We start from the raw sequence: 22,869 nt of genomic DNA on the forward strand, positions 1-22,869 counted from the left end.
TCCTGTCTCTTTTGAGGTAATTTCTGCCTAGTCAAGTTATCCAGTTCTTTGGTGAGCAAAGGGGGTTCATTCTCCCAAGTCTCATTACCAAATAACTTGTCATTTAGCTTCATGATTGCCCCAAGGTATTTAGCAACTTGCTCTTCAGTGACATCTTCATCCTCTTCAGAGGAAGAAAACTCATCAGAGCTCATGAATGGCAGAAGTAAATCCAATGGAATCTCTATGGTCTCAGTGTGAGCCTCAGATTCCCATGGTTCCAAATTAGGGAATACATTGGAGGCCAGTGGACGTCCATTGAGGTCTTCCTCATTGGCGATCACTGCCTCTTCCTCCTCTCCAAATTCGGCCATGTTGATGGCCTTACACTCTCCTTTTGGATTCTCTTCTGTATTGCTTGGAAGAGTACTAGGAGGGAGTTCAGTAACTTTCTTACTCAGCTCACCCACTTGTGCCTCCAAGTTTCTAATGGAGGACCTTGTTTCAGTCATGAAACTTTGAGTGGCTTTGATTAGATCAGAGACCATGGTTGTTAAGTCAGAGTGGCTCTGCTTAGAATTCTCTGTCTGTTGCTGAGAAGATGATGGAAAAGGCTTGCCATTGCCAAACCTGTTTCTTCCACCATTATTGTTGTTGAAACCTTGTTGAGGTCTCTGTTGATCCTTCTATGAGAGATTTGGATGATTTCTCCATGAAGGATTATAGGTGTTTCCATAGGATTCTCCCATGTAATTCACCTCTTCCATTGAAGGGTTCTCAGGATCATAAGCTTCTTCTTCAGATGAAGCATCCTTAGTACTGCCTGGTGTAGCTTGTATTCCAAACAGACTTTGAGAAATCATATTGACTTGCTGAGTCAATATTTTGTTCTGAGCCAGTATGGCATTCAGAGTATCAATCTCAAGAACTCCTTTCTTCAGATTCGTCCCTTGTTCACAGGATTCCTTTCAGAAGTGTACATGAATTGGTTAATTGCAACCATTTCAATGAGTTCTTGAGCTTCTGCAGGCATCTTCTTCAGATGAAGAGATCCTCCAGCAGAGCTGTCCAATGACATCTTAGATAGTTCAGACAGACCATCATAGAAGATACCTATGATGCTCCATTCAGAAAGCATGTCAGAAGGACACTTTCTGATCAATTGTTTGTATCTTTCCCAAGCTTCATAGAGGGATTCACCTTCCTTCTGTTTGAAGGTTTGGACTTCCACTCTAAGCTTACTCAATTTTTGAGGTGGAAAGAACTTTGCCAAGAAGGCATTGACTAGCTTTTCCCAAGAGTTCAGGCTTTCTTTAGGTTGTGAGTCTAACCATATCCGAGCTCTGTCTCTTACAGCAAAAGGGAATAGCATAAGTCTGTAGACCTCAGGGTCAACCCCATTGGTCTTGACAGTGTCACAGATTTGCAAGAATTCAGCTAAAAGCTTATGAGGATCTTCCAATGGAAGTCCATGGAACTTGCAATTCTGTTGCATTAAAGAAACTAATTGAGGCTTAAGCTCAAAGTTGTTTGCTCCAATGGAAGGGATAGAGATGCTTCTCCCATAGAATTCGGGAGTGGGTGCAGTAAAGTCACCCAGCACCTTCCTTGCATTGTTGGCATTATTGTTGTTTTCGGCTACCATGTTTTCTTCTTGTTTGAAGATTTCTGTTAGGTCCTATACAGAGAGTTGTGCTTTAACTTCTCTTAGCTTTCGCTTCAAGGTCCTTTCAGGTTCAGGGTCAGCCTCAACAAGAATGCTTTTGTATTTGCTCCTGCTCATATGAAAGAGAAGAGAACAAGAAAATATGGAATACTCTATGTCACAATATAGAGATTCCTTGATGTGTCAGAGGAAAAGAAGAATAGAAGGAGAAGGTAGAAGAATTCGAACTTATCAAGAGAGATAGAGTTTGAATTGTGCATTGAGGAGGAGCGTTAGTCCATAAATAGAAGGATGTGAGAAGAGGGAAAGAAATTTTCGAAAATTAAAGTGAATTAATTAAAAGAAATTTTGAAAGAAATGGTAATTGATTTTCGAAAACTAAGATTGAGAAAGAAATAAAGTGATTTTGAAAAAGATTTTGAAATTGGAAATCAAAGAGATATGATTGAAAACTATTTTGAAAAAGATGTGATTAAAAAGATATGATTGAAAAGTTATAGTTTTAAAAAGATATGATTGAAAAGATATGATTTGAAAAACAATTTAAAAAAAGATTTGATTTAATGACTTGGCTAACAAGAAATTTGAAAGATATGATTCAGACATTAAACCTTTCTCAACAGAAAAGGCAACATACTTGAAATGTTGAATCAAATCATTAATTATTAGCAAGTATTTTTGAAAATGGAAAGAAATTGATTTTGAAAATATATGATTGAAAAGATATGATTTGAAAAAGATTTGATTTTGAAAAATTATGGAAACTTGAAAAAAAATTGAATTAATAACAAAATCTTCCCTCTTGTGCCATCCTGGCGTTAAACGCCCAGAATGGTATCCATTCTAGCGTTTAACGCCCAAAATGCTACCCTTTTGGGCATTAAACGCCCAGCCAGGCACCCTGGCTGGCGTTTAAACGCCAGTTTTCCTTCCTCACTGGGCATTTTGAACGCCCAGCTTTTTCTGTGTAATTCCTCTGCTGTATGTTCTGAATCTTCAATTCTCTATATTATTGACTTGAAAAGACACAAATTAAAATTTTTTTTGGATTTTTAATAATGAGGAATAATCAAAATGAAACTAAGATCAACTAAACAATGCATGCAAGACACCAAACTTAGAAGTTTGTATACTACTGACACTAACAAGTTGAGAATGCATATGAGAAACAACAAAACACTCAAGACAAGAGAATTTAAAGATCAGAGCAATGAAATCATCAAGAACAACTTGAAGATCAATGAAGACACATGAATGAATTCGAAAAATGCATGAAGAACAGAAACATGCAATTGACACCAAACTTAAAATGAGATACTAGACTCAAACAAGAAACATAAAATATTTTTGATTTTTATGACTTTGTAATTTTTTTGGATTTTTTGAAAATTATATGGAAAAGAAAATAAAGAGATTCAAAATTTTTAATAAGAATTCCAGGAATCATGCAATGTTAGTCTAAAGCTTTAGTCTAAAAAGATTAGACATGGCTAGCCAAGCTTCAGCAGGACATTACATTCAAGAGCTAAATTGATGAAAATCAATCAGCTTTGGTGATGATGAAAACATCACCTTGAAACTCTAGAATTCATTCTTAAAAATTCTGAAGAAAAATACCTAATCTAAGCAACAAGATGAACCGTCAGTTGTCCAAACTCAAACAATCCCCGGCAACGGTGCCAAAAACTTGGTGCACGAAATTGTGATCATCAATGGCGCCATCAACATGCTACGCTTAATTGCAATCTCAACTCTTTATCACAACTTTTCACAACTAACCAGCAAGTGCACTGGGTCGTCCAAGTAATAAACTTTACGCGAGTAAGGGTCGATCCCACGAAGATTGTTGGTATGAAGCAAGCTATGGTCATCTTGTAAATCTCAGTCAAGCGGATTCAAATGGTTATGGAGGATTGATAATTAAAATATGGATAAAACATAAAATAAAGATAGAGATACTTATGTAATTCATTGGTGAGAATTTTAGATAAGCGTATGGGGATGCTCTGTCCCTTTCGTCTCTCTACTTTCCTACTGTCTTCATCCAATCCTTCTTACTCCTTTCGATGGCAAGCTGTATGTTGGGCATCACCGTTGTCAGTGGCTACAATCCCGTCCTCTCAAGGAAAATGTTCAACGCGCTCTGTCACAGCACGGCTAATCATCTGTCGGTTCTCAATCAGGTTGGAATAGAATCCAGTGATTCTTTTGCATCTGTCACTAACGCCCAGCCTTCAAGAGTTTGAAGCTCGTCACAGTCATTTAATCCTTGAATCCTACTTAGAATACCACAGACAAAGTTTAGACCTTCCGAATTCTCTTGAATGCCGCCATCAATTCTAGCTTATACCACGAAGATTCCGATTAAGAAATCCAAGAGATAAACATTCAAGCCTTGTTTGCTTGTAGAACGGAAGTGGTTGTCATGCACGTGTTCATAAGTGAGAATGATGATGAGCGTCAAATAATTATCACATTCATCATGTTCTTGGGTGCGAATGAATATCTTAGAACAAGAATAAGCTGAATTGAATAGAAGAACAATAGTAATTGCATTAATACTCGAGGTACAGCAGAGCTCCACACCTTAATCTATGGTGTGTAGAAACTCCACCGTTGAAAATACATAAGAACAAGGTCTAGGCATTGCCGAATGGCCAGCCTCCCATAATCCAAGAACTAGACGTCCAAAGATGATCCTAAGATCTAAAGTGATCAAAAGATGTCAAATACAATAGCAAAAGGTCCTATTTGTAGAGAACTAGTAGCTTAGGGTTTACAAAGATGAGTAAATTACATAAAAATCTACTTCCGGGCCCACTTGGTGTGTGCTTGGGCTGAGCATTGAAGCTTTCATGTGTGGAGACTTTTCTTGGAGTTAAACGCCAGCTTTTGTGCCAGTTTGGGCGTTTAACTCCCATTCTTGTGCCAGTTCCGGCGTTTTACACCAGAATTCTTGAGCTGACTTGGAACGCCTGTTTGGGCCATCAAATCTCGTGCAAAGTATGAACTATTATACATTGCTGGAAAGCCCAGGATGTCGACTTTTCAACGCAATTGAGAACGCGCCAATTGGGCTTTGGTAGCTCCAGAAAATCTACTTCGAGTGCAGGGAGGTTAGAATCCAACAGCATCTGCAGTCCTTTTCAGCCTCTGAATCAGATTTTTGCTCAGGTCCCTCAATTTCAGCCAGAAAATACCTGAAATCATAGAAAAACACACAAACTCATAGTAAAGTCCAGAAAAGTGAATTTTAAATAAAAACTAATAAAAATATAATAAAAACTAACTAAAACATACTAAAAACATACTAAAAACATTGCCAATTAGCGTATAAATTATCCGCTCATCAGCATGCATTGAATAATTGTTGATTGTTAGATGAAAAACAAATCTTGGAAAGCATGATTAGAAGAGAATTGAGTGAATCAACCCTATACACATGAGCGACTAGAGCAGATACACTTCTGGTGTGGGTTCGATGCTCAATTCCTTATTCACTGCTTTCACGAGCTTTCTTCTTGCAAGTTTGTTTATATTTCATTTTGATATTTGAATTGGTAGAATTCATGAATCATCATACTGTGTTAGCCCTACATGTTCATATGTGTTTTTGGAGATTGATTTACTCTTAACCAAGTAGGTAGAAGCATTTTTGCATTTAGTTGCATTCAGGTAGATTGATTGCATTAAATAAATGTTCATACCCCCTTTCTTGTCTTTCTTCGTTTAGCATGAGCACATGCTTAGTTTAAGCGTGGGGAGGTTTGATAAACCCCAAATTTGTGGTTTATCTTTGTTGAATTTAGGGGATTTTATCAACTTATCTCACACTTATTCACTATAATAGCATGGTTTTGTAATTCTCCCTATATTATGCTTAAGAATGAAAACATGCTTTTTAGAATTTTAAATTCCAAATTTTAATTCAATTTAACTCCATTCGATAAATTGATATGTTTGTTGAGTGATTTTAGGCTTATATGGCAAGGATTGGATGGAAGAAGTGAAGAGAAAAGCATGCAAAGTGGAGAATTCATGAAGAAATGAGGATTTGCTTAATTTAAGGCCACGTGCATGCGTCACCCACACGTACGCATGAGAGAGAATTTTTCCAAGCGATGCACATGCATCACCCACGCGTACGCGTGACACTGGTCACGTGACCTCAGTAAAGGCAATACGCTGAGGGCAATTTCTAAGGCATCCAGGCCCAAATCCAACTCATTTCTGATGCTATTGAACCGAAGGATTGGAAGGGGAATGAACCAAGTAGTCATAGTTTAGTTTTCATCATGTTTTAGGTTAGAATTCTAGAGAGAGAAGCTAGAGCTTCTCTCTAGAATTTAGGGAAGTTTAGGTCAAATTTTCTTAGATCTAAGTTTTAATTCTTGTTTTTTGTTCAACTCTCTTTATATTTTATTGTTCTATTGTCTTAATCTTCTTAACTTCTCTTATTAATTTCTTTATTTTGCCAATTTAGTTTGTGAACTCTCTTGTCAATTTCAATTCTCTTTTAATGCAATTTTATGTTTCCATATCTTTTTATGTTTATCTTAGTTGCTATTGATGATTTCTTGTTTGTGTTAGTTATGGTTTTCATTAATTCTTGCAATTTATAATGTTTACTTTTATTGCACTCTAGGTGCTTAATGAAATATTTTCATTGATTATGGAGTAGTTTTCTATACTCTTGTCCTAGGCTAAGGGAATTAGGAGACCTTGAGTCATTGGGTCTAATTAAATTGGTGATTTGAGAATCCTTGTTGGTCAAATTGATACCCATTTACTCTAATCTACTACTAAGCCAATTAGTAGTTAAATTGGGACTTATGAATTGAAGTTGATCAAGCCTATTTGACATACTTCACTTGTAGAAGTAGACTTGATGGGCTTGGTTCATCATAATTGTCAATATATGATTGTTAGACAAGGATGGTGATATCAATTTCTATGCTTTAGCCAAGAGTTCATTTTTTCCATCTAATTTCCATCTTTGTTACTTTAATTGCTTTTCATTTAATTCCTTGCATGCTTATTTAATTTCTTGCAATTCACAATTCTTGCATATTTCAACCAAAACCCCTTGTTTCCTTCATAGCCAATAATTAAGCACTTCATTGTAATTCCTTGAGAGACGACCCAAGATTTAGATACTCTGATTTTTTATTGGGGTTTGTACTAGTGACAAAAAAATTAAACTTTGATTGAGGATTGTTTGTTGGTTGGAAATTATACTTCGACGAGATTATTTGTGTGAAATTCCTAACCGACGATAATCCTCAATCAATAGCAGATTTGATTTTGAAAAGTTTTGAAAATTGGAAAGAGAAAGTCAAATAGAGATTTTGAAATTCAATTTGAAAAAGAGAAAAACTAACAACATACTAGACTTTTGAGATTTGAATTTAAAAGAAAGATAAGATAAGATATCAAATTTTTTTATAAAATCAAAGGAAAAGATCACAAGATCAAGAAAGATACACAAGATAAAATTAAAGAAAATTAAATTAAACAGAAAAATTACTGACGGGGCTCCAAACTTAGATTTTTAACTTAAGATAAGAAAAATATCGAAAATTTTCAAAAATATAAATTATTTTATTTTATTTTATTTTATATATATTTTTTTTGAGAAAAAGAAAAGAAAAACACTAGACGGAACCAAACTGAAAAATTTTGAGATCAAATAACACAGATTTCGAAAAAAATTAGAGAGAGAAACACTAAGTATCCGCGTCATTTCATAGAAGCGCTATCCGCGCGAACGCGTCACTCACGCGTCCGCATCACATGCGACGCACAGCTTATCCAAATCACCGCCAACTATCTTACCTTTTCTTCCCCAAATCTAAATCTTTTCTTTCCCTTCTTTTTCTTTTTCTTTCTTTTTCTTTTAATTGGTGTTGAAAATTTATTTGGGTCATTATTTTGCTTGTGGATTATTAAGGAATTGTTTGACAATTATATATTACTTTTTATAGGGTTGCTTGCATGTTCAATTTAATACTTTCAATAACTTATTTACCATGCATGCTAAGTGTTTGTGAAAAAGCCCGTATGGCATCATGCACTACTTTTATATTATCCTACTACTTTAATGCCTGTTTTTCACAAAACCCCTTTTATATTTTATTAATTAAAATATAATTGTCAATACAAACAGATTGTTAGTTTGAAAGAGATGATAATCTAACTTGGGCATTTCATGCTTGATCTATGCTACTCATGCCTTTGCCTGCATGCCAATAAACATCTTACATTTAATAGCCATCACATGCACTTGCCATATTTCCAATTGATGAACTTTTCACATGTAGTCATGACCGTGTATTAACAACATCCTTCTTTCTCGTGCATTGATTATCATTTGTACCATCCTCTTCCTTGCTCTAACCCTTAGCTTTAAAAGTTACTTTCTTTTTCCTTTTCAGGATGGCCACCAAGAAGGGTAAAGAGAAAGCTACTCCCAAACCACCGGCAAGGAAAGGAACAAAAAGAGCACCAGCTGAGGAACCATAACCCCCATCCACTTGCAGATCTTAGCATGCACCGAGGATGGTGCAATCTTTAAGTGTGGGGAGGTCGATACCGACTTCCAGGGGTTAGTTACCTTCTTTTCAACACCAATATTCTATTTTCTTTGTTTGTTCATTGATTCATTTGCATATTTGATTGCATATTCAACACCAATATTTTATTTTCTTTGTTTGTTCATTGCTTCATTTGCATATTTGATTGCATGTTTGTTTGATTTTATGCATTTAGTTACTACTTGGTTGAAGTAATATTTTCTTTATCAAGAAATTTTTATAGTATTTCACTAATTTAAATCAAAACTTTTGTGTTAAACTTGTTTGGAAGTTGTATTTGGAACATAGTTAAAAGCTAGAACACACAACCTGTGAGATTTTGAGCTTATTTACATGGTTACATTATTTAACCATAAATTTTTATTCTTGTGTGTTTTCTTCTCTATAATTGCAATCTTTACTTTGTTCCATTCTATATGTCTATTATTTAGTGTATTTATATGCTTGCATATGATTGAGGCCATTACTTATTTTTGCTCACTTATTCCAAATAAGCCTACCCTTTTATGTCACCCTTGTTAGCTACTTTGAGCTCTTTAATCCCCTTCTATTTTATAACCACATTACTAGCCTTAAGCAGAAAAACAAATTAAAAATCCCAAGTTGAATCCTTGGTTAGCTTAAGATAGATATTGTGTATAATTTAAGTATGGGGAATTTTATGGGAACATGGAATGATAGGAAAAAAGGGAATTAAATTAAATAAGTTATCTCAAAATTTTGGGAAGCATGCTTATGTGAAATAAAAATAAATTAAATTACCATGTGCATTGAAAAAAAAATAATTTAGTATTTGAATAAGGGGATACAAAAATTACCCCAATGCAATTATAAAGAATCAATGCACATAGGACAAAAAGTCAAAAAAATAAATTTGGTGCATGAGCATGTAATACAAAAGTGGAAAAATTTGGGTAAGTAGGTAAGAAAACTTTGAAATTATAAAATATGTATGTTGAGTGAGATCTTAGACTAATCAATGATTCACTTTGTTAGCTCACTTAGCCTTATATGTACACCATTACCCTTACCTTAGCCCCATTACAACCTGAGAAAAGACCTCGTGATTTTTGTATGTATATATCCAATATTTGTTGATTGGTTAGATGAAAAACAAAGTTTTAGAAAGCATGACTAGAAAAGAAGAGAGTGATTAACCCCAAATACTGAGTGACTAGAGAGTAAACACAAAATTCAGTAAGGGTTTAATAGCTCATTCTCATATATCCATGTTTAATTATTAATTGTCTTGCAAGTTGTGAACTATCTTAACTCAACTCAATTGTGACTGTGCTTTAATATGATTTGGCCTTAATTGTACATATATGATTCCTTGAAGATATGAATCAATTTAACTACATGTAAGCTTTATATATAAGTGAATAATAACTAGAACTGCATGACTCATTTAGGTAGTTTGCATTTAGAATAGATTGCATTGCATAAGATTCCACCATTTTACCTTTACTATTTTCTCTTGGATTTAGCATGAGGACATGCTAATGTTTAAGTGTGGGGAGGTTGATAAACCACTATTTTATGATTTATCTTGTGCTCAATTGAATGATTTTATCAATTCTTCACCCACTTATTCATATGAATTTGCATGATTTTACAATTCCTTCCTTATGATATGACATATGTGAAAACATGTTTCCTATGCTTTAAAAATATTAAATTTAATTATCTTTTATTACCATTTGATGCCGTGATTTGTGTGTTGAGTACTTTCAGGTTTTATAGGGCAGGAATGACTTAAAGGATGGAAAGAAAACATACAAAAATGGAAGGAAAGCACAAAATGGAGTTCTTGAAGAAACTGGCAGCGACGCGAATGCGTGGACGACGCGAACGCGTGCTTTGCAAAAAGTGGCATATGCGCGAACGCGTGCATGATGCGAACACGTGGCTCAAGCGAAACACAGATGACGCAGACGCATGACTGACGCGACCATGTGGAAGAGCAAAACTCCAGATGATGTGACCGCGTGACCCACGCGAACGCGTGACCCACGCGAACGCGTGACGTACGTGATCTACAGAAATTGCAGAAGTCGGCCCCAGCAACTACTGGATCCTTTTTGATCCAAATCGAAGCCCAGAGAACACAGATTAAAGGCTATAAATTGGGGAATCCATCTATTCATCAGACACTTCATACAACATACATTCATACACAATTCTAGGATTAGATGTAGTTTTTAGAGAGAGAGGTTCTCTCCTCTCACTTAGGATTAGAATTAGGATTAGGATTTCTACTCTTCAATCATAGGTTCAATGTTCCTTTTATTTATTTTCTCAATTTAGTTTATGAACTCTTTATGTTTAGATTGATTTTCTATACAATTTGAGGTATTTCAGACTTATGATTGCTTTCTCTAATTTATGTTATTGATGCTTTCACTTTATCCAAATTATTTTCATTCAAGTAGACTTTCTTCCCTTTTGGCTTTGGTTAATTAATTGGTAACACTTGAGTTATCAAACTCAGCAGTGGTTGAAATTGGCAATTGCTAATTGATTTGGATCACTCTAAAAGTTGACTAGGACTCGAAGATCAATTTAATTAGTCCACTTGACTTTTCTTTATTTAATAAGGGATAACTAAGTGGGATTAAAACCCAATTCACATCACACCTGATAAGGACAACCAGGATAGGAATTCCAATTTTCATACCTTGCCAAGAGTTTTCTTTGCTATTGATTTATTAATTTCTGCAATTTATTTCTCTTGTTCAAACCTTTTTCAAAAACCTAAAATACTATTTTCCATAACCAATAATAAATCATACTTCCCTACAATTTCTTGAGAAGACGACCCGAGGTTTGAATACTTCAGTTATTTACTTTTATTGGGTTTGCTTAAGTGACAAACAAAACTTTTACACAAAAGGATTCTCTGTTGGTTTAGAAACTATACTTACAACGTGATTATATTTGTGAATTTCTTTACCGATAGAAAATTCCAATCGACAAAGACGTATAAACTATCATCTATTGCTAGAAAGCTCTGGAAGTTAGCTTTCCAACGCCGTTGAGACCGCATCAATTGGACCTCTTTAGCTCAAAATATGCTTGTTGGAGTGGACGGAGGTCAGGATTGACAACATCTGTTATCCTTTCTTCATCTCTGAACTAGACTTTGCCAAATTCGCCTAAAAATTACCTAAAATCATAGAAAAAACACAAAAACTCAGTAGCATCGAAAAGGTGAATTTTGCACTAAAACATACTAAACTTAATAAAATATAACCAAAAACACTATGAAAATGCTATGAGAAAGAGTATAAGATTTTCACTTATCAACGTACTAGCTATTGCTTTTTAGTCTTGTATTTTCATATTTGCATTCTATATATTCTAGAGATAGAAGTTGTGATTGGATGTTATGAATAGTAGATAGTACTTAGTTCATTTCTTCCTAAATATTCATGATAATTTTTGGGATAGTAGAAATTAGAAAAAAGTGTTAGAAATTTTGAATTGCATCATACATACATACATAGATAATAAGCTTGGTGAAAACAACAAAATTTCCAAGAAAAAACTCTTTTTAGGGTGTTCCATTGATTTGATTCAGAAATTTCTTTTTTAAACTTGCTTCAACAATTTTATGAGACATATAAGAGAGATAGAACAAACAACCTTGTGATTTATTGAGCTTTTAATGTGTGGTTATAGATTTTAACCACAATCTTTATTCTTGTGTGCTATGCTCCTTCTATTATTGTAATATTGGATTTACTTAATTCTTTATATCCAATGTTTGATGTTTGAATGCATTTAGAATGATTGAGGCCATTGTTGCTAGGGGTGGGCATGGTTTGGATTTTCAAAAATCCAAATTGCATCCACTTTAGAACCAGTTTTTTGTGGTTCGTGAAACCAAACTGGAACCGGATTAAAAAGAGAAACTAGTTCTAAACCAGTTTGGAAAAATAAAATCCGATTTTAAAATGGTTTTGATATTTAAATCCAGTTTTTATATATAAACCCATTTTAAATCCGATTTTTTAATCTTCAAATTTAAAATCTGATTTTTTAACCAAAAATTCAATTTTAAAACCAGTTTTTAAAAATCCAATTTCCAAACCAGATTTTTTGTTTTAAAAGCAGTTTTTAAAAATTCAAATTCCAAACCAGATTTTTTAAACAAAAATCCACTTTTAAAACCAGTATTTAGAAATCTAATTTTCAATCCATAATTTTTTTTAAAAGAGAAATTAATACTAAAGTCTTTTTAAATTGTATATGTTCAATCCAACTAGGATTTGTTCTTTATAAATCTTATAACAATAACTAATCTATATAACATTTAATCATTCTCAAAACATCAAAAGTATACCACCGAAAAATCTTCCTAAAACAACAACCCGAAAACATCAACCTTCCATATGTCACTAGAACTTGTTCTTCAAGAATTTGACAAATTCACATATTGTCTCTTTCTAGATGAATTTTTATTTTTATTTTATTTGATTTTTTACAATTCTGAAGACGAACTTGCTCACTAATGTACCAAGTGTGTATTGATCAACAAAATCACCATTTGAAAATTAGTAAATACGTTTCCTATTTTCAATTTTCTTTTTTTTCTACTTTTGTTGAAAATGACAGCATCAATATCTTGTGATGTTAACTAACATTAACAATTGAATGAATTGGACTTAACAATTGAATGTTAGTTGGACTATTTAACCAGTCTTGCTGTAATTAGTACGATTTATCGTCATGCAAACAAGCTTAGTTGGCTACCAAATGAAAATAATTAAACTCCGATCCTAACTAACACGCTCTCATTCACTCATTTTGTCGAACACTTAGAACGCACACCACCAAATATTAGGTAAAATAAGAACAAGCATAATTTTTCTCATCAGCAATTCATTTCACGTAAAATTTCACTAATTTGTGCAAAAGAAAAATTACAATTTACATATGCTGATCTAAAAATCATTCCAATAAGTTTCACCAAAATCCTCGTCCTCCTCGAACTTGAACATAAACACGGCATGACCATCATCACTTTTACCCAGATTGTTATTCTTATTAATATAGGAGTTGTTATAGTTGTCGTCGTAGTATTGGTATATATTTTTCACCAAGTCAGTCTTAGATTAGGATTTTTTTTTTCAATTTTGGATTTTAATTTGGATATGGATATGGATTGGATTCGGATTTAAAATGTTTAAATGGTTTGGATTAGAAAACCAAACTAATAAAAGAGATTCAATTTGGTTTGCATTTTTTTATTTAAAACTGTTTTTTTTTTAATGGTTTGGTTTGGATTTGGTTTAAAATCTAAAATTTGGATATTTTTGCCCAGCCCTAATTATTGAAATTAAAGCTTACTAACCCATAAAGTCTCACCCTTGTATCTACCCTTGTGAACCACTTTTGAGCCTTATTAACCCTTTTTGTTCTTAACATTAGCACATTACAACCCAAAGTAAAAAAACCATGATGTCTGCGATTTGCATCTTTGATTAACTTAGGTTGAGGGATGTGTATCATTAAGTTTGGGGGAATTTTTAAAAACATCGGAAGAAAATAAAAGTTTTCTTTGGGTATTTTTCGGGAGTTTTGGAAAATGGGTGCACATTCATATGTCAATTGCTTAAACCATAAGCATTTATCTTTTGTACATATACATATATTTTTCCAAAAAAGGAAATAAAAAATAAAAAGAAGAACAAAATGAAATGAGAAAAATAACAAAAAAAAGGGACAAAGATTACCCAAAAAAAAAGAAGAAAAAATATATAAATGTGAATAATGAATACATATGTGATTTGAATGGCAAAGAATGCATGAATGTGTAGAAAAGGAGAATAATGGGTAGTTAGATTGCATTATAATGATTAGGTTGATATAGGTTCGATGGATACTTAAGCTAATCAAAGATTTAATTATTAGTCCACTTGATCATATTCATCCTACCTTAACCATAACCCCATTACAACCCTAATAAGTCCTCATGATACTTGCATAAATGCATTAAATATTTGTTGATTGTTAAATGAAGAGCAAATCCTAGAAAGTATGATTAGAGGAGAATTGAGTGATTAAACCCTAAACACTAAGCGATTAGAGCGTATACACATTTGGTGAGGGGTTCCATTGCTTAATTCTATGTCTCCATATCTCTTATTTTGTATCATCTTGCAAATTACTACATTCTTTTTGAAAACTCGAATAAATTCATGGGATTGTGATTGCAGTGAACTAATTCTTTGTTTTAGCCCTATATATCTATATGCTTGCTTGGAAAGTTTTTTGTTTATTTTGACCACATCAATTGATAGAAATAGTTGCATGCATATAAGTAGTTTCATTCAATAAGTTATTTTTCCTTTGTGATTAGCATGAGCACATGCTATTGTTTAAGAGTGGGAAAATTCATGAGTCCATACTCGATGATAATTTTTTGCTTGAATTGAGTGGATTTCATCACATAAACTTGCATTTATTCACTTGAATAGCATGCTTTTGTGAATTCTCTTTAAATTGCACCTAATTGTTGAAAACATGCTTTTTGTGCTTTAATTAATCAATTTAATTCTACTTTTATCCTATTCGATGCCGTGATATGTTTTGTCAAGTGATTTCAAGTTTAATAGGCAAGGATGACTTTGGAAAAGTGGAAGGAAAGCATGAAAAGTATGAGATTTCATGAAGAAACAAAGGAGTAGAACACACTGCTATGTGCGTATGCACACCTTTCTGTGCGTATGCATAAGAAGACTTTCAGCCAGTGTGTATACTGGTGGACGAAATTGTGATACTCACAATATTGTATTCTTTATTTTATATGGAATTATTCTTGTGGCTCTCTGCTATGTGTGGTCACAACTCCGTTCAACTACTAGCAAGTGTACTGGGTCGTCCAAGTAATAAACCTTACGTGAGTAAGGGTCGATCCCACAGAGATTGTTGGTATGAAGCAAGCTATGGTCACCTTGTAAATCTCAGTTAGGCAGATTAAAATGGTTTATGGGTTTTCGAAAATAGAAATAAGAAAATAAATAATAAAAAGGATAGAATACGTATGCAGATTCATTGGTGGGAATTTCAGATAAGCGAATGGAGATACTGTATGGCTCAAGGACGCCTGCTTTCCCACTTCTTCAACTCAATCCTTCTTACTCCTTTCCATGGCAAGCTGTGTATAGGGGTTCACCATCAGCGGTGGCTACTTTCAATCCTCTCGGGAAAATGATCCTCTGCGGCTGTCACTCGCACGGCTAATCGTCTGGAGGCATCACCCATGGTTGATGGCTACATCCCATCCTCGCAGTGAAAACTACGCTCACGCACTCTGTCACAGCACGGCTAATCACTGGTTGGTTCCTGCGCCTACTGGAATAGAATCCCTTGATTCTTTTGCGTCTGTCACTAACGCCCAGCACTTGCAAGTTTGAAGCACGTCACAGTCATTCATTACCGGAATCCTACTCGGAATACCACAGACAAGGTGAGACTTTCCGGATTCCCAGGATCCTACTCGGAATACCACAGACAAGGTGAGACTTTCCGGATCCTCATAAATGCCGCCATCTATCTAGCTTATACCACGAAGATTCTGTTGGGGAATCTAAGAGATACACATTCAAGCTCGGTTGCATGTAGAACGGAAGTGGTTGTCAATCACGTGCGCTCATAAGTGAGAATGATAATGATCGTCACTTTCATCATTACACTCGTCATGTTCTTGGGTACGAATGAATATCTTGGAATAAGAATAAGAGAGATTTGAATAAAAGAAAATAGAATTGCATTAATACTTGAGGTACAGCAGAGCTCCACACCCTTAATCTATGGTGTGCAGAAACTCCACCGTTGAAGATACATAAGTGAAAGAGGTTCAGGCATGGCCGAATGGCCAGCCCTCTCCATGATCAAGTGACCAAATATTCAAGAGATTAAACTGTCAAAAGATATCTAATACAATAGATAAATGTTCTATTTATAATAAACTAGCTCCTAGGGTTTACATGAGTAAGTAATTGATGCATAAATCCACTTCCAGGGCCCACTTGGTGTATGCTTGGGCTGAGCTTGATCAATCCACGAGCTGAGGCTTCTCTTGGAGTTGAACTCCGAGTTATGACGTGTTTTGGGCGTTCAACTCCGGATCATGACGTTTTTCTGGCGTTTAACTCCAGACAGCAGCATGAACTTGGCGTTCAACGCCAAGTTACGTCGTCTTTCTTCGAATAAAGCATGGACTATTATATATTGCTGGAAAGCTCTGAATGTCTACTTTCCAACGCCGTTGAGAGCGCCTCAATTGGAGTTCTTTAGCTCCAGAAAATCTATTTCGAGTGCAGGGAAGTCAGATTCCAACAGCATCAGCAGTCCTTTTGTCAGCCTTCTTCAGAGTTTTGCTCAATTCCCTCAATTTCAGCCAGAATTTACCTGAAATCACAGAAAAACACACAAACTCATAGTAAAGTCCAGAAATGTGAATTTAACATAAAAACTAATGAAAACATCCCTAAAAGTAGCTCAAACTTACTAAAAACTACCTAAAAACAATGCCAAAAAGCGTATAAATTATCCGCTCATCACAACACCAAACTTAAATTGTTGCTTGTCCCCAAGCAACTGAAAATCAATTAGGATAAAAAGAAGAGAACATACTATAAATTTTAGAATATCAATGAATATTAATTTAATTAGATGAGCGGGACTTGTAGCTTTTTGTTTCTGAATAGTTTTGGCATCTCACTTTTTCCTTTGAAGTTCAGAGTGATTGGCGTCTCTGGGAACTCAGAATTTCGGATAGTGTTATTGACTTTCCTAGTTAAGCATGTTGATTCTTGAACACAGCTACTTATGAGTCTTGGTCGTGGCCCTAAGCACTTTGTTTTCCAGTATTACCACCGGATACACAAATGCCACAGACACATAACTGGGTGAACCTTTTCAGATTGTGACTTAGCTTTGCTAGAGTCCCCAGTTAGTGGTGTCCAGAGCTCTTAAGCACACTCTTTTTGCTTTGGATCACGACTTTAACCACTCAGTCTCAAGTTTTTCACTTGGACCTTCATGACACAAGCACATGGTTAGGGACAGCTTGATTTAGCCGCTTAGGCCTGAATTTAATTTCCTTGGGCCCTCCTATCCATTGATGCTCAAAGTCTTGGATCCTTTTTACCCTTGCCTTTTGGTTTTAAGGGCTATTGGCTTTTTCTACTTGCTTTTTCTTTTTCTTTCTATTTTTTTTCGCCACTTTTTTTTTGTAAGCTTTTGCTTTTTCACTGCTTTTTCTTGCTTCAAGAATCAATTTCATGATTTTTCAGATCATCAATAACATTTCTCTTTGTTCATCATTCTTTCAAGAGCCAACAATTTTAACACTCATAAACAACAATATCAAAAGACATATGCACTGTTCAATCATTCATTCAGAAAACAAAAAGTATTGTCACCACATCAATATAATTAAATTAAATTCAATGATAAATTCGAAATTCATGTACTTCTTGTTCTTTTGAGTTAAAACATTTTTCATTTAAGAGAGGTGAAGGATTAATGGATTTTATTCATAGCTTTAAGGCATGGTTACATACTAATGATCATGAAGTAGAGACACAAAACATAAATAAACACAACATTAAAAACCGAAAACAGAAAGAAATAAAGAACAAGGAATGAATCCACCTGAGTGAGGGTGGCGCCTTCTTGAAGGTCCAATGGTGCTTTTTGAGCTCCTCTATGTCTCTTCCTTGCTTCTGTTGAATGATTCCTAGTAATTTTGGTGTTTCTACCCTTAGTTGCTTCCAATATTTGTGTGGAGGATAACTTATTCCCTGAGGTATCTCAGGGATCTCTTGATTTGCAGCCACATGTTCTACCACTGAGCTATGACGGCTTATAGTCTTTCCATCTCCCAAGACTCAGAGGTGGAAGCTTTTGTCTTCCCTTTGAGGTTTCTCTGGCCTTAGGTGCCATTAATGGTAATGGAAAAGCAAAAAAGCTATGCTTTTACCACACCAAACTTAAAATATTGCTCGCCCTCGAGCAAGAGAAGAAAGAAGAGAGGAAGAAGAAGAAGAAGAAAATGGAGGTGAGTGAGGGGAGATGGATTCGGCTATATGGGTGGGATTGGGTGGGAAAGAGAAGTCGAATTGTAAAGGTAGGTGGGGTGTATGGGGAAGAGTGGATAGATGTAGGTGGTGAATGAAAAAATAGAAGGAATGACCTTGAATGGAAAGAGAGAAGGCGAGGTAGGTGGGGATCCTGTGAGGTCCACAGATCCTGAGATGAAAAGAAATACCATTCCTTCACCATATAGGCATGTAAAATGCCTTCGTGCATCATTCTGGCATTTAAACGCCCATTGGTGCATGTTTTGGGCGTTCAACGCCCATGTAATGCATGTTTCTGGCGTTGAACACCAGTTTCATGCTTGTTACTGGCGTTCAACGCCAGTTTGTCCTCTCTGGGCATATTCCTGGCGTTCAGCGCCAGGATGTTGCTTGTTTCTGGCGTTCAGCGCCAGAATGGTGCTCTGTTCTGGCGTTGAACGCCGGCCAGATGCACCTTACTGGCGTTGAACGCCAGCCCGTGCGTCCTCCAGGGTGAAAAAAATTTTTTTCTTCTGTTTTTGACTCTGTTTTTAATTTTTTTGATTTTTTTTCGTGACTCCTCATGATCATGTACCTAATAAAACACAAAATAACAATAAAATAAAAATTAGATAAATAAAATTGGGTTGCCTCCCAACAAGCGCTTCTTTAACGTCAATAGCTTGACAGTGGCTCTCATGGAGCCACAAGGTGATCAGGTCAATGTTAGTGTGGTCCCAACACCAAACTTAAAGTTTGGATATGGGGTCTGAACACCAAACTTAGAGTTTGGTTGTGGCTTCACAACACCAAACTTAGAGTTTGACTGTGTGGCCTCTTCTTAACTCTGAACTGAGAGAAGCTTTGCATGCTTACTCTCTTTTGTCACAGAGGGATGGCCATGTGCCTTAAACACAAGGTAGTCCCCATTCAATTGAAGGACTAATTCGCCTCTGTTGACATCTATCACAGCTCCTGCTGTGGCTAGGAAGGGTCTTCCAAGGATGATGCAATCATCCTCTTCCTTCCTAGTGTCTAGGACTATGAAATCAGCAGGGATGTAAAGGCCTTCAACCTTTACTAACACGTCCTCTACTATTCCATAAGCTTGCCTCAATGACTCATCTGCCAATTGTAATGAAAACAAGGCAGGCTGTACCTCAATGATCCCTAGCTTCTCCATTACAGAGAGTGGCATAAGATTTATCCCTGACCCTAGATCACATAGAGCTTTTTCAAAGCTCATGGTGCCAATGGTACAAGGTATTAAGAACTTGCCAGGATCCTGTTTCTTTTGAGGTAGAGTTTTCTGAATCCAAGTGTCTAGTTCACTAATGAGCAAGGGAGGTTCACTTTCCCAAGTCTCATTACCAAACAGCTTGGCATTCAGCTTCATGATAGCTCCTAAATATTGAGCAACTTGCTCTCCAGTCACATCTTCATCCTCTTCAGAGGAAGAATAGTCTTCAGAGCTCATGAATGGCAGAAGGAGATTTAATGGGATCTCTATGGTCTCTATATGAGCCTCAGATTCCTCTGGATCCTTAATAGGAAACTCCTTCTTGCTTGAAGGACGTCCCAGGAGGTCTTCCTCACTAGGATTTTCATCCTCCTCCTCCCTAGTGCATTCGGCCACTTTGATCAAATCAATGGCCTTGCACTCTCCTTTTGGATTCTCTTCTGTATTGCTTGGGAGAATACTGGGAGGAGTTTCAATGATTTTCTTACTCAGCTGACCCACTTGTGCCTCCAAATTTCTAATGGAGGATCTTGTTTCATTCATGAAACTGAAAGTGGCCTTTGACAGATCAGAGACTATATTGGCTAAATTAGAAGTGTTTTGTTCAGAATTCTCTGTCTGTTGCTGAGAAGATGATGGATATGGCTTACTATTACTCAGCCTATTGCGTCCACCATTGTTAAAGCCTTGTTGAGGCTTTTGTTGATCCTTCCAGGAGAAATTTGGATGATTTCTCCATGATGGATTATAGGTGTTTCCATAAGGTTCACCCATGTAATTAACTTCTGCCATGGCAGGGTTCTCAGGATCATAAGCTTCTTTAGAAACTACTTCTCTAGTACTGTTGGATGCATGTTGCAATCAATTCAGATTTTGAGAGATTATGTTGACCTGTTGAGTCAACATTTTGTTCTGAGCCAATATGGCATTCAGAGCATCAATTTCAAGAACTCCTTTCTTCTGAGGTATCCCATTATTTACAGAATTCCTCTCAGAGGTATACATGAACTGGTTGTTTGCAACCATGTCAATGAGTTCTTGAGCCTCTTCAGGCGTTTTCTTCAGGTGAATAGATCCACCTGCAGAGTGGTCCAGTGACATTTTTGAAAATTCAGAGAGACCATAATAGAAGATATCTAATAGGGTCCATTCTGAAAACATGTCAGATGGACATCTTTTGGTCAACTGCTTGTATCTTTCCCAAGCTTCATAGAGGGATTCACCATCTTTTTGTTTGAAGGTTTGAACATCCACTCTCAGCTTGCTCAGCTTTTGAGGAGGAAAGAATTTATCCAAGAAGGCAGTGACCAGCTTATCCCAGGAGTCCAGGCTATCCTTAGGTTGTGAATCCAACCATATTCTAGCTCTGTCTCTTACAGCAAAAGGGAAAAGCATGAGTCTGTAGACTTCAGGATCAACTCCATTCATCTTTACAGTCTCACAGATCTGCAAGAACTCAGTTAAAAACTGATAAGGATCTTCAGATGGAAGTCCATAAAACTTGCAGTTTTGTTGCATTAATGCAACTAGTTGAGGCTTAAGCTCAAAGTTATTGGCTCCAATGGCAGGAATGGAGATGCTTCTTCCATCAAACTTGGACGTTGGCTTTGTGAAGTCACCAAGCATTCTCCTTGCATTATTATTATTATTATTTTCGGCTGCCATCTCCTTCTCTTGTTCGAAAATTTCTGAAAGGTTGTTTCTGGATTGTTGTAATTTAGCTTCTCTTAATTTTCTCTTCAAAGTCCTTTCAGGTTCTGGATCAATTTCAACAAGAGTGCCTTTTTCCCTGTTCCTGCTCATATGAAAGAGAAGAAAACAAGAAAAGAAAGAGGAATTCTCTATGTCACAGTATAGAGACTCCTTCAAGTTAGTAGAAGAAGAAAGGGGTGAAGAATCCAAATACAAGGGGTATAAGAAGTTTGGATTCTTAGATGAAGAGAGGTGAAGAGAAGTGTTAGTAATTAATTAATTAAATAGAATAAGAGAAGAGAAGAGAAATTTCGAAAATAATTTTTGAAAAAGGAGTTAGTAATTTTCGAAAATCAAAGACAAAATATAATTAAAATTAAAATTTAAAACAAAAAGAATTTTTGAAAAAGAGAGGGAGAATTTTCAAAAATTAGAGAGGGAAAAGTAGTTAGGTGGTTTTGAAAAAGATAAGAAACAAACAAAAAGTTAGTTAGTTGATTGAAAAAGATTTGAAATCAAATTTTGAAAAAGATAAGAGGATAAGAAGTTAGATAAGATATTTTGAAATCAAATTTTGAAAAAGATAAAATTTTTGACAAAGATAAGATAAAAGATAAAAAGATAAGATAAAAATTTTAATAAAAAGATATTTTGAAAAAGATTTAATTTTTTTAAAAAGACTCAACTAACAAGAAACTACAAGATAAGATTCTAGAACTTAAAGATTGAACCTTTCTTAACAAGAAAGTAACAAACTTCAAATTTTTGAACCAATCACATTAATTGTTAGCTAATTTTCGAAAATTTGATATAAAGATAAGAAAAAGATTTTGAAAATATTTTGAAAAAGATTTTTGAAATTTTCAAAATTTATAAAAAAATGAAAAAGATATGATTTTTGAAAAAGATTTTGAAAAGATAAGATTTTTAAAATTGAAATTTTGACTTGACTTGTAAGAAACAACTAATTTTAAAAATTTTTGACCAAGTCAACCCAAAATTTCGAAAATTTGGAGAAAAATAAGGAAAAGATTTTTTTTTTTGATTTTTGAATTTTTAAAGAAAAACACAAAAATGATCCAAAACATGAAAATTTTGGATCAAGACACAAGATGCATGCAAGAATGCTATGAATGTCAAGATGAACACCAAGAACACTTTGAAGATCATGATGAACATCAAGAACATAATTTTGAAAAATTTTTGATGCAAAGAAAACATGCAAGACACCAAACTTAGAAATCTTTAATGCATGGAAAATATGAATGCAAAAGTGCACATGAAAAACAACAAAAGACACAAAACAAGAAATCATCAAGATCAAACAAGAAGACTTGTCAAGAACAACTTGAAGATCATGAAGAACACTATGAATGCATGATATTTTCGAAAAAAAATGCAAGAAAAATTTTAAAAGTATGCAATTGACACCAAACTTAAAATTAACACAAAACTCAAACAAGAAACACAAAATATTTTTGACTTTTATGATTTTCTAATTTTTTTGTATTTTTATTGATTCTTTTCGAAAAACATTTTTGAAAAAACGAAAAATAAAAGAAAAATTTTGAAAAAGATTTTTGAAAAGAAAATTACCTAATCTGAGCAACAAGACGAACCGTCAGT

At 35.0% G+C, this 22,869-nt stretch overlaps 2 non-coding genes across 2 annotated transcripts; both read left to right on the forward strand.

The window, feature by feature from the left end:
* Positions 1–1,111: 1,111 nt before the first annotated feature.
* LOC112704535 (small nucleolar RNA R71) lies at positions 1,112–1,219 on the forward strand. The gene has a single exon (XR_003155156.1). It is a non-coding gene; the product is annotated as a small nucleolar RNA R71 (small nucleolar RNA).
* A 19,491-nt stretch (positions 1,220–20,710) lies between these two features.
* Positions 20,711–20,814, forward strand: LOC112704619 (small nucleolar RNA R71). Its single transcript, XR_003155236.1, has one exon. It is a non-coding gene; the product is annotated as a small nucleolar RNA R71 (small nucleolar RNA).
* Positions 20,815–22,869: the final 2,055 nt, after the last annotated feature.

This window comes from Arachis hypogaea, chromosome 7 (genome assembly GCF_003086295.3).
Source record: "Arachis hypogaea cultivar Tifrunner chromosome 7, arahy.Tifrunner.gnm2.J5K5, whole genome shotgun sequence".
Taxonomy (NCBI): Eukaryota; Viridiplantae; Streptophyta; class Magnoliopsida; order Fabales; family Fabaceae; genus Arachis; species Arachis hypogaea.